The sequence below is a fragment of the Lygodium microphyllum genome, chromosome 15 (genome assembly GCF_053477565.2).
Source record: "Lygodium microphyllum isolate KBCC chromosome 15, Lygodium_microphyllum_v1.1.10, whole genome shotgun sequence".
Classification (NCBI taxonomy): domain Eukaryota; kingdom Viridiplantae; phylum Streptophyta; class Polypodiopsida; order Schizaeales; family Lygodiaceae; genus Lygodium; species Lygodium microphyllum.
This window is the reverse complement of record NC_141149.1, coordinates 4,365,131-4,381,423: the sequence shown is the minus strand read 5'-3', so window position 1 is coordinate 4,381,423 and position 16,293 is coordinate 4,365,131. Positions and strand designations below refer to the sequence as shown.

Sequence of the window (16,293 nt, the reverse complement as noted above, 5' to 3'; positions counted from 1 at the left end):
TCTCAAAAGTATAGTATGACCAAGGGTACAAAGAGACATCACGATAAAAAGTACAAAGGAACTAGATGGCCTAGAGGGGGGATTGAAGAAACTGCAGTGTGCCAAGAAAGCAAATCATGTCTAGGGAGAATATCCACCAACTCAATCATGTCAAGCTGCCCATAAAGAAGTCATTTCAAGCTTACTGTATAACTCCACACTCTTGATGAAGCATCAAAAATGAATGCATTCCTCATAGTCCATATGTACCAACAACTCCAAAAGCACAAGAAATGAAAGAGCATTTTCATACCGTCCTACACAAGATCCATGAACTTGGGATGTCCAATGATCCTATCTTTTGGAAGCACCAAGAGCCCAACCACTCTGGAACAAATGGCCAATAGTAATGACCAAGCCTTTCGTGCCACTGGCCAAGAAAGGAACTAATGGCAAGGGGTTTCTACAAATGTCTGACAAAAGAAATAGCAAACATTGGAAATCTACAACTTGGAGAGTGCAAGGCAAGGAAAAGAGCATCAATCAACATTTGCCAAATGAAGATCTTGTATTTGAAACGTGTTTTGTTAGGCCAGCCTATCATCACCACATATTTTCACCACACTTGACCTTTCTAGAGACCCCAAGTGGTGAAAACAAAAAACAAATCAAGCAACAAAGCACAAGCTGATAAACACAGAACACAGTTAGGGTTAGGGTAACTCAGAGACCATGAACACAATGAATAATGAAGTGACTGACTACTAAATATACAATGCTCATGCAGCAAACACACTATGCAGTGAATATTGAACCTTGAACTCTCGTATCTCTAGGATCAAGGCAAAGGTTATGAGCTGGAGTGTGTGTCATACTTCAAACCAATCCCGAAACACAGCAAGACAACCTCCATGTGTCAAACACCAACAAATGCAGCTCTGGAAACTTCTGATGTAGATGGGCGATGAGAAGAGAGAAAGACAAACACATGTACCTAAGGAGAGAGGAAAACAAGAGCAAGCTAAGGATGACATGGCAAGCTGATGGCAGCAAAAACACAAACATGATGACGTGATAGGCTGACAATAGTAAAAACGCAAGTATGATGATGTGACAATCCATAAAGTAGCCGTGGATCACAAACACAATAGTTCAACAGTTGCCAGCTGTAGACGATGTGGTTGGTCAGCAAACACAATAGAAATTGATGTAAACTACATGATGGAGACTAGAAACGAGTGCCAAATTGATGTAGACAGCAATGGGCAGCTTTGGATGAGATGTTGTCATAGGGATGGAAATTTTAAGATGCTTTAATATTGCCAATAACATTTAATTAAGTTATTAATCAAATGTGCAAGGTTATTTAGGACATGTGATGCACATGGCGGTTCTTTCATGGTAGCAGGCCAAAGACCCCAAGGATGCAGTGGGTGTCAAAGGCAAAAGTTATTATAAGTTGTGTCTGACAGGTATGTTATGGTACCCAGTGTCAGATTTGGACCTAGAACAATTTATTAGCCACCAATGTCAATCGTGACATTAGAGACTAGGCATTAATTAATTAATTAATGCTGGTCTAAGGGCCAATAACTACTTAGGGATACTCGCAAGACAATTTGGCCTAGCCAATTCATTATTAGTTGGTGAATTTAATTTTTCGATGACTAGAATAATTATTAAATTATTAAAAAATTAATTTCATAAGTTAAAAATGTTGGAAAATGGGATTAGAAGGTTGTGACTTGTCAAAACTTTCCCATGCAAGTGGAGAAAACGTTTTTAGAGGCTGATGAAGTCTATTCCAGCCATTGTGAGAGTGAAGAAGACTATTAGAGAGCAAGGAGAGGCTGCTGATGCGATTTGCAACCACCAAGAATCAATCCTACAGCATGCGACAATATTTTGGAGCCCTCGAGGAGCAAATGACACTAGCCCAAGGTCCTTCTAGTGCAGATTGACAGCATATAGGAGGGGGCATCAGTCTTTCTGGTCGTCCTAAGCTATAAGTGACAGCTTACATGGTTGTTTGAGTAGAGCACCAGTAGCTTTTAACATTGTTCGTGATGAAACTCTAAAATTTCTCTCTCTACAACATTCTCTCTCATTCCCCAACCATCTCTCATGTCATCTTAGCATTTTCCAATAGTTTGAGCCATCAGAACAAGAGATTTTAGTCAATCTTTGGTACAAACCCTAATTTACAATAGAAATTAGAGTTTGACAAAGACCTCACGATGCATGCTCAAAATTGAGAGCCTAGGATTTGAATTCCAACAACTGAAATTGAGAAATTTCAGGGAGATTTAAGAGACCAACTAGCCAATATCAGATTTCAGGCTGAATTTGTCTTTCAAGGAATAGGATAAACGCCAATCCCCAAGCAAACCAAGGGGCAAATTGGTTTGGAGGCTTGTTGGTTAGTTTTGACAACAAGAGGCACTTAGATTAGCCGAGGAGATAAGAGGATCTTAATTGTGCTTCTTCCATTTACAATATAAGATAAAGAAATACTGAAAGGGGGGCCAGCTTTGGGACCAATAGGGTGTCCAATGTCCGAGATTATTAAGGTAATTTATGCATTTCAAGTTATATTCATTTGTTGATTATTGTAGTTAAGTGCTTAATCAGGGAATTACCGCCCTTTCCAAGAAGAAAGGCCGGTTTTAGATATCCTCCATAAACGAGGTATGGGCAGCGAAGCTAGAGGACTTGTAACATATAAAAATGAGATTGAGAGAGAGTAGTGGGTTGCATGCGTATTTATAGAAAGTTTGGGACACCCAAATTAGGGTTTTATATGTGGAACATAGTAACTCTCTAGGATCGTGTTTCTTTTTAAAATAATAAGGTTTTTTCATTGATTAAGCATGTTTTGGGGCTATTTAAGTCACGCTAATGCAGTTTTAGCTCAACACCCCCTCTCAAGCCTACAACTGGCCATGAGAAATAAGCTCTTATATTTATTGTTTATTTTCTTCCAAGGTGTCCCATCGCAAAGTAGCCAGGGCATTGAACAAAGAGTGCTTGTCAACTACCCAATGACCTACCAAGACTGTAGAGGTAATGGTTATCTTACCAAGGGAGCCCAAGTGATCACCCCAAAGAGACCAAGGCTTGAACCAAGGGTGCTCATCAGCTACCCAGGGACCCACCAAGTCTTGCAAAGGCAGTGGAATCAACAATGGACTTTTTTTCCTTTTCAGGGCTTTGTTTTAAATGGTCACAAGATTGAGCATTAAGTAAGGGTTTTAAATCAATGTTCATCCTAGTGAGTCACTGTGAAACCAACGTTCCTCCTTGGATTAGGTGGTAAATAACTAAATTAAGCACTAAATACAACAAGCATAAAATTCACATAAACTAAAAATGCACATTTTACCACTTTAATCTTGGACATCGGACATCTTGTTGGTCCCAAACCCGATGCCCCTTGCATTATTTCTTTATCTTATATTGAAAATGGAAGGAGTACAATTGAGATCCTCTAATCTTCTCTACTAATCCAAGTGCCTCTTGCTATCAAAACTGACCAACAAGCTTCCAAACCAATTTGCCTCTTAGTTTGCTTGGGGATTGACCTTCATCCTACTCCTTGAAAGACAAATTCAGCCCCAAATCTGATATTGGCTAACTAGCCTCTTGAATCTCCCTGCAATTCCTCAATTTCAATCCCCAAATCTGATATTGGCTAACTAGCCACTTGAATCTCCTTGAAATTCCTCAATTTCAGTTATTGGAATTCAAGTCTTAGTGTGACATTAATGTGACATTAAATGTGACATTAAGGTAAATCAAGGGAAACATGCACGAGGATGACCGTCCGAGGACTTGGACGCCCGAACGGGGTTTAGGGGAGCCTATAACCAAAGAGAGTCCAAGAATAGTAGGACTCACCAAGGTTTGATGGCTGGCAATCGAATCACGATGGGTCTGGCCAGCAATGAACTAAGCAAGGCTGGGAGGTGAAAGGATCGCTCGTGCTCATTGGAATCGGATGACTTTTTCTCTGTTCTTGATCGTCTTCTCCAGAGCCTCCTGTCAAGGTCGTCGCCTGACATTGGTATCAGAGCCATTCGTGAAGTTCCTTTCAAGCGAGGCCAGGCGAATTGACGGATACGTCTGAGGCTAGGCGAAATGACGGATACGTTACCCGTCATATGTTATTACTGGCCGAAAAGGGAGACGCCGTAAAAGCGTGACAGGCCGTAAGGGAAAGTGAAAGGCGTGAGACGTGCCACGGACCATGAGATGTCACAAGGAGCGTGAGACGCCGTAACGCGACGTCTCTTTACGTGAGACGTCGCAAGAAGATTAATGCGTGAAGACTGAGTTCACGTGCCTCACGCGTGCCTCACGTCATACAAATCGTTTTGGAAGAGAGCAGTTTCATGTAACTCACGTTACACCAATCGTCTGGGAAGAGCAATCATTCAACAGTTCGCTACCAGCTGACTGAAATTAGTCACACTCGTCCTACAAATAAAAGACATATTGGTGGTTCACGTGATAGTCCCGTTTTCTGCCGAAGAACTTCATTTCCAGCGTGACTGGTCTAGTCCGGGAAGGCAAAATTTGTTCCTTACTCTTCGGGTTTATTTACGAAACCAGCAACAGTTGCCTGCCATTATAATCAGGGAAGTACTTTACTTTGTATGCAAGTTTCTTATCTTTGCTTTCCAATTCCAGTGTATTAATAGCAGAAAAAGGGAAAGAGGGAGTAATGGAAGGTTCTAGTTCTGGGGACCACCCTATGGTAGATCCCCATGAATCGGAAATGCAAGAGGAACAGTGGGAAGAATTCTTTGCTACACGAGAACAATTTGATGATCTTACTGCTCCTGTGCAGGCTCAGGGGGTTCAAATGGAATTTTTAACTCAAACACTCACTGAAATAAAATCTCAATTAACTTTATTGTTAGAAAGAGATAAAAATAAGATAGAAACCTCGGATGTCCCATCTTCATCGAAAGATTTAGATGTGACTATGCGAGATCCTAAGGAACCCCACCACAAGTTGAGAGATAATCCAGTTCTAAAAGATATGAAACCCCCTCAGTTTCACGGGGAGGAAAAAGATAGAAATAAAGATACAATCTTTAATTTCCTCCAAAAATGGGAAGATTTACATAAACTTAAAAATACCCCACCACATCTCCAAGCACTGGAGGCTAGTTTAACTTTGAGGCCCAAAGCATATAAATGGTGGCGAACTTTAAAGGAGGCAAATAAAATATCTGAAACTTGGGCTCAATTTGAATCCGTCTTTTTGAAAGAATTCATTCCTGAAAATGAAATGGAAAGAAATTGGGAAGATTGGGATTATGTCAGACAAAAGGGAAGACCCCTGCTGACATATCTAGAGGAATATCGTGAGAACCCTCAAATTGGAAGGAATAGATGAATTTCAAAAGACAAGAGGATTCATTAGGGGACTAGATAAAGCCTGTAAAAAGAAAGTAAAAAGGAGTTCACCTAAGACACTGGAAGAGGCAATTAAATTTGCATTAATTCATGAAGATAGTATGCGTCCAGGTACACTCACTAGTCTCACTGATACGGAGCCCAAGTCTAAGGAATTGGAAACCTCAAAATTTGTGGGCAAATTTAAAAGAAAAATGCCATTTTTTAAGGGTAAACTTTTTGAAAAGAAACAATATGTGAGGCAAAAGTTAAGTCCTGATGACTTTGATAAGGCTAAAAAAGAAAAGTTGTGTTTCAATTGCCTATCCCCTAACCATGCTGCTTGGAATTACCCTCAAAGGAAAAAGGGGGAAGACAAAGGAAGGGATAAGGAAAAGGGCAAGGAAAAAGAAAAACAAATCCATGTAGTGCAGACCTTAGAATTAAAGGGCATGAAAGGTATAAATCTTTAGAGGTCTTGCATATGGATGTACAACACAAGTGTTGTATGTCAACTTCTATGTGGCAGCCTACTTTTGGGCCACATGATTTAGTTAGAGTACATGGATTGATAGCTGGAAAGAGGGTTAGAGTCATGATTGATGACTCTGCTACACATAATTTTATAAATTATGCACTTGTCAAAAAATTGAAACTTCCCCAACAAAAGAGTAGGCATCAATATGTTGTTCGTATGATGCAAGGTCAAGATAATAAAATATGGGATACAATGGTATCCAATTTGAAAATTGAGATTCAAGGATATAAAGATAAACTTGATTTCCAAATTACGAATATGGAAAGAGCGGATATTGCTCTAGGGAGGGAGTGGCTATGGGGATTGGAACCATCCTTAAAACGTAGTTATCACCATAATACACTGGAATTTGAAAGAGATGGTAAGACTTTTGTCATTCAAGGTGAACATGAAGTATCTGATAATCCTTTGCTATGTTCTACTGAAGTTCAGAAGCTGATAAAGAAGGAAGTTTGTGAGGTATATATGTTATGGTCTCTTCCTATACAAAACACTTTTACTTTTTGTAATATAAAGCAACAATTTTCTTATGTTTGTGAGTTGAATATAAATAATGAATTAAGTAGTTTGTTAGATGATTTTAAAGATGTGTTTCCTTCTGATTTACCAAGTGGCCTTCCACCAGATAGGGGTGATATAAATCACCCAATTGACACAAATAAGAATACACACCCTATTTCTAAACCACCATATAAGTTAAGTGAAACACAACACCAAGAAGTTGAAAGACAAATTAAGGATTACCTTGATAAAGGGTTTATACAACCCAATAATTCACCTTGGGCTTCACAAATTTTATTAGTAAAGAAAAAAGATGGTTCTATGCGACTTTGTGTTGACTATAGAGCACTTAATAAAATAATGGTGAAGAATAAATTTCCTATGCCCAGAATGGAAGATCTTTTTGATCAATTACAAGGGGCAAAATTCTTCACAAATATAGATTTAAGATCAGGCTATCACCAAGTAAGAATTAAGGCACAAGATGTTCCCAAGACAGCATTTCGTACTAGATACGGGCATTATGATTTTTTGGTGATGCCTTTTGGCCTCACTAATGCACCAGCTTCCTTTATGAAGCTGATGAATAGTATTTTACGGCCCTATCTAGGACATTTTGTAGTAGTCTTCTTGGACGATATCTTGATCTTTAGTAAATCAAGAGAAGAACATTTGGAACACGTACAATTAGTATTCCAACTGTTAAGAACACATTCCCTTTATGCGAAGAAAACTAAATGTGAATTCTTTGCACAAGAGGTCAAATATTTGGGGCATATTATCTCGAAAGAGGGAATCAACATGGATCCAGAAAAAGTAAGGGCAATTATTGAATGGCCATCTCCAAGGAACCTGGAAGAGCTGCAGATCTTCCTAGGTTTATCTGGATTTTATCGTAGATTCATTCGAGATTATGCCAAAATAGCTGTTCCAATGACAGACCAACTTAAAGGGAAAGGAAAAAGCTTTAATTGGGGAACATACCAAAATGAAAGTTTTCAAAAACTTAAGGTAGCTATTGCTACAGCTCCAGTATTATTAATTGTGGATCCCAATAAACCATTTGTGGTTGAAGCTGATGCCAGTGATAAGGCGATAGGCGCGGTCTTATTACAAGAAGGTTGACCAGTTGCTTTTGAAAGCAAGAAATTAGACCGTGCAAAACAGAATTATTCTATTTATGAGAGGGAGCTGTATGCAATAGTACATGCAATGAAGAAATGGAGGCACTATCTGTACGGTGCCAAACTTTTGATTTTATCGGATCATGAAAGCATTAAGTGGCTTAATGATCAACCGGATTTACACGGGCGTAAAGCCAGATGGACTGAACTCCTCCAAGAGTTCGACTATGAGATAAGATATAGAAAAGGAAAGTATAATATAGTAGCTGATGCACTCAGCAAAATGCCCATCATTAATGAATTGAGTTTTACTCAGTTCACTTCCAACTTGCTTGAATCTTTAAAAGGGAAATGCCAGGTTGATCCGACATATTCCAACATATGGAAAGCAATAAAAAACAGGGATCCAAATGAAAGTGCTTCTACTGAGGAAGGAATATCTGAGAATGTTCAACAAGGAAATGGAGCATCAGGGGTTGCTCAAACTGGATTCAAGTGGAAGAATTTTACCATTGATAATGGTTATTTACTCTACAAGGGTAGGGTATGTGTCCCGAAAGATACAGAAATAAGGCGCCAGATACTCTTTGAGTGTCATGATACCCCTAGCGCGGGACATCCAGGAGTTAATAAGACTTATAGTCTTATTAAAAGGCAGTTCTATTGGCCTGGAATGAATAAGAACATCCTTGACTATGTGGTCAAATGTAATAAATGGGAGATCTTCCTAGGCTGAAAGATTGAAAATGGGAGGACTTCTCCATCCACTAGAGATTCCTTCGGGAAAATGGGAGAGTATCTCCATGGATTTTATTGTTGTTTTAGCCAGAACACAGAGGGGGCACGACTCTGTGTGGGTGATTATGGATAGGTTAACCAAAATGGCTAGATTCATTCCAACTTCAACTGATGTTAAAACACCAGAATTGGCTAGATTGTTCGTAGAGAACATATACCGATTGTATGGCCTTCCGGCAAATATAGTTTCTGATCAGGATAGGAAATTTGATAGTCAATTTTGGCGTGTGGTATTTAGGAAGTTGAATACTAAACTTAGCATGAGTACAGCGGATCACCCGCAAACTGATGGGCAAACTGAAAGGGTTAACCAAATCCTTGAAGATATGCTTAGGGCATATGTAAGTAAAAGGCAAACTAATTGGGAAGAGTATCTACCGATAGCAGAGTTTGCATATAATAGTGCCAAGCACTCTTCCACTGGATATAGTCCATTTATGTTAATGTATGGGTTTCAACCCAAAGCTCCTTATGCAGTCCTAAGGTTCAGGCAACTAAAGATTTTTTGGAGGATATGAATGGTATGTTAAAATTTGCTCAAGAAAATATTAAAAAAGCTCAAAATCGAGCTAGAGCATATGCAGATCCTCACCGAAGAGACATCTCCTTTGAAGAAGGAGAATTGAGGTGCCTGAACAAACTAAAACCATGAAAACAGAACAATGTCCAAAGCTTTCACCGAGGTATTGTGGTCCTTTCATAATACTTAAAAAGGTGGGAGAATTGGCTTACAAGCTCCAACTACCTGCTGGTAGTAAAATACATTCAGTTTTTCATGTAAGTAAATTAAGGAAGAAACTGGGTGATTTGGATAATCTAATCTTAAATGATGACATTGAGGAGCTATTAAATGACCAATCTAATCCACATGAACCAGAAAGAATATTAAATATTCGTAATAGACCAACAAGGAATACTATTTATCAAGAATGTTTGGTTAAGTGGAAAGATTGTTCAGAAGAAAGCTCAACATGGGAGCGAGTAAGTACTTTAAAGAAAAGGTTTCCCAATTTACAGTTAGACCTTCCAAGTATCGTTTTCGAGGACGAAACCGATTCTTAAGGGGAAGGAAATGTGACATTAATGTGACATTAAGGTAAATCAAGGGAAACATGCACGAGGATGACCGTCCGGGGACTTGGGCACCCGAACGGGGTTTAGGAGAGCCTAGAACCAAAGAGAGTCCAAGAATAGTAGGACTCACCAAGGTTTGACGGCTGGCAATCGGATCACGATGGGTCTGGCCAGCAATGAACTAGGCAAGGCTGGGAGGTGAAAGGATCGCTCGTGCTCATTGGAATCGGATGACTTTTTCTCTGTTCTTGATCGTCTTCGTCAAACCTTAATTTCTATTGTGAATTAGGGTTTATATTAGAGATTCACTATATCTCTTCCTCTGATGGCTCAAACTGCTAGAACATGCTAAGATAACTTGAGAGATGGTTGGGAGATCAAAGAGAATATTGTAGAGAGAAATTTCAGAGTTTCATTGCGAGAAATGCTAAAAAGTTACTGATGCACTACTCAAACAACCATGGAAACTGTCATCTATAGCTTAGGACCACCAGAAAGATTGTTGCGCTCTCCTATATGCTATCATCAACACCAGAAGAACCTTCGGTTGTTGTCATCTACTTCTAGAGGGCTCCAAACTGTTATCACATGACGTGGAACTAATCCCTGGAGGCTGCAAATCACATCAGTAGCATCTCCTTGCTCTCCAACACAGCCTCCTTCTCTCTCACAATGGCTGAAATAGACTTTCATTAGTCCCTGAATACGTTTTTTCCACTTGCATGGGCAAGTTTTGCCAAGTAGCAATCTTCTAATCCCATATTCTAACATTATCCAGCTTACTAAATTAATTCTGAAAATTATTTTAATAATTATCATAGTACTCAAAACATTAATTTCACCAACCAATAATTAAATTGGCTAGGTCAATTTCTCCTCCAAGTATCCTTGAGTAGTTATTGCCCCCTAGACTAGCATTAATTAATTAATTAATATCTAGTCTCTATTGTCACCACTAACATTAGTAGCCAATAAATTGATCTAGGCCCAAATCTGACACTGAATACTACCTAGTACCTGTCAAGCATAACTTATTACAACTTTTGCCTTTGGCACCAACTAATATCTCAAGGTCTTAGGTCCCACACTGTGAAATAATTATCTTGCACTTCACATGTGCAAGTAACATTAGCACATTTGATTACCTTTTAATCAAATGCTAAGCAAAGCAATAAAATTTCACATCCTCGTGACAGACCACTTCCTTGAAATCTTTGCAATCGTCCTCAATTGCACAACATGTTGCACTGGAATTTCCATAAGGCATCACAGTCACAACATTGGCCAGTATTGTCCAACCATATCATATACCCCAATTCTGCTGAAAATTTGCAGCCAGCATATATATAACATAAAACTGAAAATAAATCCAGAATTGTTGCTAGAAACCCATTGGATACATCCATAACTCATGTTTCTCAACTGTTTAGACTATCAACCATAGAAAAGCATTAATTCAGCATAAATCATGGCTGAAATTGTCAATGGCAATCACTAACATACTGTTGTCCATGGAACCAGATGTAGACCATTGAACAATGAGTATAAACCAATTATGAGCTGATCACTTGCTAATCTAAGAACTCATCACAAACCGTTGCAAATGTGATCCCAAACTAATTGCAAAAATTGATCAGTAACTAATGCAAAAACTGATCACAAAAGAGACCATAAACAGTTCTCAAACTAAGCTGAAACTTATCAGAATTTTTGTCTCAAAATTGAGGCAAAAACTCATGCCAAACCGATCATAAACTAATGCAAAAGTATAGTTCAATGCTCGGGTGAAACTCATACTCATTTGCATATATCTGATAGTGACTAGTACATTGAGTAATCACATCATGGCAGACATATTGTCAGCACAATACCTTGGATGCATGCTGAATACATCAGAGATCCACTACATACGAGAGCTATCCACAACTGGAGTGGAAGTGCTACCTCCCCCTTGAGCATCAGGCAATGCTCCGGACCCCTTCTCTACTAAACCTACTTGAGTCCACTCTTAACTAAAAGGCATCTTGGCAAAGTTGCAACAAATAAGGATGGTTTGCCAAGTCATCCACTTTGCATCTATTGGTAAAACAATGCTAAAGCTTCACCAAGAAGCATATGGAAACTTTACTTCCAACTTTAGTTGCCTTGAAACCTCCACTAGGCTATAGGCCTTTCTTCCCCTTAAGCATTGCGATGCTTTACACTTTCACATTGCTACAATTCCAACTTAACTAATATGCAACATTGTATCCAGTTGACTAGCCACTCGTGTGTACCTAGCATGCTAGGAGCACCAAATGTATCAAGAAACGTTCTTATTTGCATACTTTGGACCATTGCAATGTGACTGTGCATGGAAATTTAGATACTACCATCCATACCAAGATACATTTCCCATCCACATTTGAAACATCATGCTGCAATATTGGCTCTTCCTTCGGTGCATCTTGCTATCCTAAAGCTGTGTTTACTGACCTCCTTCAAGGGGTTTAAAAAGCACATGAATTGAGGATCGTTTGCTAATTGCATAAACATTTTACCTACTATCCTCAGCTGATCTTTAAATTGGTAATCAAATTCCTCTTCCTCTTATTGATCATCAACTTCTAAAGGCCTAGAAGGACCCACATTTTGGTCTAAACCAACATTATCACCTTGTTGTCCATGCTACATGCCTTGTCCAAGATTAGGCATTGCATTTTCCCCAACACTTAGTGAATTTTCAGATTGAGAGGCATCATCCCTGCTTAATCCATCTCACTATCTGAAGACACTCTTATTGTAATACTCAGCTGAATACAATTTCAGCACTCCAGCAAAGCTTTTGACCTTGAATCAGGTGCCTTGGGCCCACCAATTCGAGGAAATTCATGGTATTCCCATGATGGAACCTTGGAACCAACCTTCTTCCTCGGATAGGATGGTAAAAAACCTGATTAAGCACTAATTACAGCAAGCATAAAATTCATATAAACTGAAAATACACACTTTGCCGCTTTAATCTTAGACATTCGATACCCTATAGGCCCCAAAACCGGTGCCCCTTGTGATATTTCTTTATCTTGTATTGAAAATGGAAGGAGTACAACTGAGATCCTCTAATCTCCTCCACTAATCCAAGTGCCTCTTGGTGTCAAAACTGACTAGCAAGCCTCCAAACCAATTTGCCCCTTGATTTGCTTAGGGATTGGTCTTCACTCTACTCCTTGAAAGACAAATTCGACCCAAAATCTCATATTCACGAACAATCCAAGGTTTTGCTAGGCAGTAGATCCTATAGAAGCAAATGTCAACTTGCAAAAGGAAGCGAAAACAACTACATAAGATCATAAAACATGCAAACCTTGACTTCAATGTTAAGTGCAAGTGAGTGCTATAGACAAATGTGAATGAGACTCCCACTACCAAAAGGTAGATATGCTAAGAATGTAAGAAAGTAAAAGAAGAAATGTGCAACGGAAAGGAGAAGACAAACTAGAGCGTGCCCTACAAGGATCAAGGGACGTGCAAGTGGGGAGTAGAAAGGAATCGCGTTCACTATCACAAATATTTGAACTGGAGAAAGACCACAATCTGTGGGGCCAAATTGTCTCTAGAGAAAGTGGGCTCAAGTGCTTCTGGCTATGAACTCAAAGGAGCAGGCAACTCGGAGCAGGAAGGGGACTCATCAAGTTGTTCCTCAAGAGAGGCAACACATGCCCAAGAATAACTAAAGTCCACAACAATAGAATAGACAGACATTCCTAACAACTCCTCAAGTGAAGAGGGAGTAGAAGAACCAACAACCATGTGAGCAGTGGGTCTATCATGCTATCTCGACTGAGGGGGGGGAGGAGTGGGGAGGGGAAAGTGCCTGCACCAAATGGATTCAACACACGAGTCTTGGGGGGGGACTGCCCTTAGCCTTTAAACAACACTTATCGTCAAAGTGACCAGCCTTTTGACAATGTTGATAATACTTATTTTTCTTTGGTACAATTTGGCACCCAGTTTTAAGTTTTAACTGGGAAGTTCCTTGTGACTCACTAGCTTGGTTTGGATTTGGATGTTCATTGGAAGGTGGAGTGTGCTTGCCCTTCCCTTGCTACCCCTTCTGAAGAAGATGCAACAAAGGCACCCTCTATGGATGATGTCCCATGAAACTAATCGAACAAATGAGCATAACACAAGAGCTGACTAGTGACAGCCCTTGACAACTAGCTCTATATGTTCAATATCAGAATTCCAAACCATTTCATCCTCATCCATATAAGGCCCCAAGGCATCTACCGCACATCAATGAAAGTGGAGTTCAGCTCAAACATAGGGGAGCAAACATCCATTTCTTAGTCCTGTCCGAGTCTGCATTGTGTTGCACAACCCTATTGCTAGATATGAGACCTCTAACTAGGCACAGGTATGCATGTTGTTCAAGAGCAAGTGTGCAAATTGTCTTGGTATGCAAGCCTCTGTCCAACTGCACTTGTATGTGCGTGCAGGTTGGAAGTCTTCTAGCCAAGCAAATCTATCTATGCATAGGTTTGCAACTCTTCATGTCAGTGCTTGGGCTCTATTCTCTACTCTTATTGCTGCTCACTTTGCACGAATCTCTATGCACACATTCAAGGCACAAGCACATGACCTGTGGTCTGGTCACAAATGGGGCTTGATATGGCAGACATGAACCCTAGCTCTGTACACAGGAGGGCAAGATAGAATTCTTTTTTTTTTTTTCGTAAAAGGTAATTGTATTAATTACGAAAAAGTTTACATGATTACAAGATACACGATGGCTCTACCCCATCGTGTGTACACACTGACAGTTGGCTGGATTGTCGCTTCCCTCTAGACAGCACTTCATTAGTCAATCCTTGGTTGATGACAGTTTTATGATTCTGCGTGCGGACAAGGATAACCTTCGCAAAGCATTAGATGTTTGGGCTCTCTTTGGTCAGGCTTCTAGTCTTCGCATCAACGCTTTGAAATCAGCCATTCTCAGCTGCACGGAGTCGGATTTGCAGTCACTGGACTGGCAGGGAATGGTTGTCCCCTGTGGCTCCATTGTCAGGCATCTTGGGTATCCTTTGGGTGTTGATGTTCCCCCAAAGCAGCTACTACAGTGGATTTCACAGAAACTGGCGGCTAAGTTTCTGTATTGGAAGTCTCAGGCCTGGCCCTTCCATGTTCGCCTCAAAGTAGCCCAGACAATTATGTTGCCAATGCTTACATATTTCTTGCCATTGCTGCCCTGGACTACTACTACACTGAATGCTCTTACTAAGTCTTTTCATTTCATGTTATGGAAGAAGGATTCCTTGCATGCAGGCATTTCCTGGATTTCTTGGTCGCATGAGTGCACCCCAAAACGCATGGGTCGAGGGGCTATTTTAGATGCCCAAACTCATATGCTGGCACTCCGCTGGTCTCTTTTTCGCGCCATGTGCTCGGATTATTATCCTTGGGTCATCATAGCCCGTTATTTTCTTGAGGATCACGGGCTTCTACATGGTAATACCCAAATCCGCAGTTCTTGGTGGCATGTTCTTAATGCCGATTCTCGGTTCTCCAGTTCTTCCTCATCTCTGCTTGCCCATTTGGTGTGTTCTTGGAGACTGGTCCTCCGGAAGTCTCAATGGCATCCAATGGAGGATCGCTTAGCTACTAATTCTTTTCAATTGGAACTCTTGGCAGTCTCGCGGTTAATTTCGTGGGAAGGTAAACATGAGCTTTGACCAAAATTCAACCGCATGGCACGTTTGGGCTTAACTTCGGTCGCGGATGCTACCCTTGCGAGTCGCAATGTGTTGATATCGTTTCGTACAGCCAGGAGGCTTTTCAGGATCCCTCGTGGATACAGGTATTTATGGGAACAGCTTTTGATGGTGCTTCAGAGCAGACAACCCTTTCCTGCCCTTGCTACGGATCGTCCCTGGCAAGACTGGGACTTTGCAGGCAGGCTGAATTTAGAAAAGGCTTCAGCTAACCAGATGTATCATCTTCTGATTAAAGATCATCAATGGCTGGTTACTAAAGCTAATACTCTATGGGGATTGCATAAATCCCAGTCATGGTGGAGGGTAACTGTGATGGAGGGCTGGTTAAATAAGACACCCTTCAAATATAAGGTCTTTCTTTGGAGGGTGATGATTGGTGGTCTTTCACTTGCTTCAGCTCTTTCCAAGCGCCGAATCTCCAATGGCAACTGTTTCTTTTGCACCACCACTATGGAATCCACCCATCATCGTTTTATTTCTTGCCCCCTTGCTCAAAAAATCTGGTCATTCTTGTCAGCCGTCTGGCGAGCGGGGGTTGATTTCTCGCTACACCCGTTTGATTGGGTTTTTGCGCAACCCAAATATCCCACACCGGCACAGCCATATATGAAGATCTTGTTTCACTTTCTTCGATATTGGGACTGTTGGCACAACTGGACCATTCGGAATGCTTTCCTTTTTTATTCCGCCTATAATGTTCAGCGGCATATTGCAAGGCTTAAAGGTCTCTTGTATTGGCAGATAGATCTTCTCCGGCACTCTGACATGCTCTCTCAGGAGGACTTACGTCCCTGGCATATGGCAATTTCCTCCGCATCTTTGCCATGATTTTGTAACTCTTTGGCTGTCTGGTTCTTGTAAAGAGGCAAGATAGAATTCTCTCTCTCTCTCTCTCTCTCTCTCTCTCTCTCTCTCTCTCTCTCTCTCTCTCTCTCTTCTCTCTCTCTCTCTCTCTGTTCCCCTTTTGTAGCCATTATCTGGAGTACCAGAGCTACATACGCACATACACATACACGACACTTATCACACTCACAGCACCGTATTTTCAGTTTCCAGTTTTTAGCTTTTCATTCAGCACTTTTATTTTGGATAGCTGGACCTCATCAGTTGTATCACAATTTGT

The 16,293-nt window shown here is 40.4% G+C and overlaps 1 protein-coding gene across 3 annotated transcripts in view; it reads right to left on the bottom strand.

The window, feature by feature from the left end:
- Positions 1 to 16,293, bottom strand: part of LOC148024214 (dynein regulatory complex protein 1-like) — a 202,872-nt gene that overhangs the window by 139,226 nt on the left and 47,353 nt on the right. The window lies entirely within an intron of this gene.